Here is a 3,361-nt window from a genome sequence, read left to right as displayed (position 1 = left end):
CTTCAGCTGCCTCTCTCTCTCTCGCGAGTCATAACCGGACACCAACCGCGTCAGAGGTCCGCAAGGCAGCGACTGCTGACGTCACAGCCTCAAGCCCGCACCTTTATGCTCGCACTGGACATAGTCTTCTGTAAATATGCTAATGAATTTAACTGAACACAAGTGACACCAACATCGCCCATCTAGCCTATCAGTTACCTAATTACTTAATTCCATTTGAATTTTAATCATATTCAATAAGTGAATTCAATGATCAAATGAGAGGTTCCAAATTTTCCCACTATGACCTAGCACCCCCATCCCTAGAATGCTGCACTCCTATTGGCTACTGCATTAGTCACGTGATTTGACTTCATAGTGCCTAGGAATCAATTTTCACCAGTGGCACACTCACCTGGACTTGGAATCAAATAGTTGAAGTCTCCACCACGATCCTCAACCGAGCACCACATCCCCTTACCGAACCATGTTGGTGTGCTAACGTGCACTAATATCACACCACATCTGCGATAGGGTTTGCAGGTGGATCAACCACGTGCCACATCTGCACACGTATTCTATGTTCGAAGTTTTATCCACCAGAGGAGGGGGCTATGTTCTGGGAACTGTCCATGACGTGTGCATATAGAAAGACATGCAGAAAACCGGGTAAACGCTCTCTGAATGTGGAGGTGACTGGTCGCAACCGAGTACAGTGCTGTTTTACACCTCCCGATCAGTGCATTTGGGATTGGTGTTGGCAGCTGTGCTACATTTACAATCAATTTTAGAACACAGAACGAGATGTTATGTCATGATCGCATGGATAGATCTGACCAAACATCGATAGAATTGCGAAAAATGACGAGGGAATAGGTATAAGTTGACCGCATATACACTGAAATGTGGGGAAATTGAGGAAGTACTTGAGTACCTTCTGGTTAGCGTCGAACAATTTGTACATGGAAGTATGTAGCAAGAAGAAGAATCTGGGAAAACGTTGGCATCAAAAGGAAGGGAATCACGTAGGCCGTCAATTTTTTTTCCGTTGATGTAGTATTATACCCGTATGTCTATTGAGGTATTAGTGATACACACGAGTTGACAATTGTATACGGTGCTTTTCCGGAGGACAGAGAACTATTCACCTCTACACTTACTTGGATCTGCGCTAAAGGATAACTGAGAGTGGATGGGTTGATTGATTGAGATACAGCTGTAACGAGGTTTGATTTAATAGTTGACTGATTCATTCTAGAGAAGGAGAATTTGCATCAGTCACGTAACATAGCCTGCATTCTACTTGTATACAGTATGTTCCGTATGCAGTTTAAAGCACTAGCTATTTGAGATCGTTAACTTTAAACCCGTCGCTCATCAGAGGGTTCCCATCTCATGTGTGATGGAACTTGACACGGTCCTCTAACCGAACTTTGATTTATGAGATCCCCCCTGTCGCACCTTGGGTGTAAAATCGAGACTTCAGCATCATAACAAAGTTAGCGATAGGAGCTTGTGAGGCGGTGCAATCCCCGTGTACACAATTGCCCGTCAGATGGTGTACTTACAGATTTAGTGACGGAATGACTTGTAGTTTTCACATGTAGAACGCTGCTGCTATGCGTTTATCTGTTTCATGTAGGATGTATCCACCGCTGCTAACGATCATTCTATATAGGCCTATTGAGGAATCGTATAATTTTTGAACCATGATCGGATGAGAACAGTGGACTCCATACGTCTCCGCAAAGCTATATTGAGCTAGTATCACGCAGAGCGAGCGTTTTACAGAAGTAGTTTGTTTTTCGTTTTACAGTTCGATAAGATAGTTCATCGTAGAGCAATGGAGAAGAACGATGTATGTCATGTGCTTCAAATATATTTCTCACTATGCAATATTAACAACGCTACATTCCATACGACTGATAGGTCTGAAATGTAGGCGATCTAAGATTATAGACCCGTTTTAAGTTCAGAACGATGTAGGCTTAGGGGTGTGTGTGTTTATGTTCTCTCTCTTACCAATACCTTCCAGGTACCGATCCTAGACTCTAGAACAATACTTGGATGGTTTACGTAAAAATGTGACTAACTCCATTCGTCTGGAACTACATCGCGTATAAAAATGAATACTTTATTGTACTTTTTAACTGTCTGCTATTACATTACGGCACTTTGAAATCTGTTACTATAAATGGATAAGGAGTGCTAAGCTCGTCGACATGGTCCCATCTCGAGAGAACTGGTGCACTTGGACGGGTTAGGAGTCGGAAAATCTCGATTCATTCGCGAGACGTGGAGTGTAGTGGTCTTCTTCTTCTGATCGGTTGCAGATTAATTCGGTAGTGGCCCCACAAGGCCGGTTGGTCAATGACAGTGTGGAGATGGTCTTTCACTCTCTAATATTACCCTAAGACAGGGAGAATGCTATGTGACTCCCATATACCGAAATATGGATTTTAAATTAGATATTATGCTCGAGGTCTCAGAGATATGTAGAGTGCTGTCTGGTATACACTCCTGGAAATGGAAAAAAGAACACATTGACACCGGTGTGTCAGACCCACCATACTTGCTCCGGACACTGCGAGAGGGCTGTACAAGCAATGATCACACGCACGGCACAGCGGACACACCAGGAACCGCGGTGTTGGCCGTCGAATGGCGCTAGCTGCGCAGCATGTGCACCGCCGCCGTCAGTGTCAGCCAGTTTGCCGTGGAATACGGAGCTCCATCGCAGTCTTTAACACTGGTAGCATGCCGCGACAGCGTGGACGTGAACCGTATGTGCAGTTGACGGACTTTGAGCGAGGGCGTATAGTGGGCATGCGGGAGGCCGGGTGGACATACCGCCGAATTGCTCAACACGTGGGGCGTGAGGTCTCCACAGTACATCGATGTTGTCGCCAGTGGTCGGCGGAAGGTGCACGTGCCCGTCGACCTGGGACCGGACCGCAGCGACGCACGGATGCACGCCAAGACCGTAGGATCCTACGCAGTGCCGTAGGGGACCGCACCGCCACTTCCCAGCAAATTAGGGACACTGTTGCTCCTGGGGTATCGGCGAGGACCATTCGCAACCGTCTCCATGAAGCTGGGCTACGGTCCCGCACACCGTTAGGCCGTCTTCCGCTCACGCCCCAACATCGTGCAGCCCGCCTCCAGTGGTGTCGCGACAGGCGTGAATGGAGGGACGAATGGAGACGTGTCGTCTTCAGCGATGAGAGTCGCTTCTGCCTTGGTGCCAATGATGGTCGTATGCGTGTTTGGCGCCGTGCAGGTGAGCGCCACAATCTGGACTGCATACGACCGAGGCACACAGGGCCAACACCCGGCATCATGGTGTGGGGAGCGATTTCCTACACTGGCCGTACACCACTGG

Source organism: Schistocerca cancellata, chromosome 11, assembly GCF_023864275.1.
Source record: "Schistocerca cancellata isolate TAMUIC-IGC-003103 chromosome 11, iqSchCanc2.1, whole genome shotgun sequence".
Lineage (NCBI taxonomy): Eukaryota > Metazoa > Arthropoda > Insecta > Orthoptera > Acrididae > Schistocerca > Schistocerca cancellata.
This window is presented reverse-complemented; position numbering follows the sequence as displayed.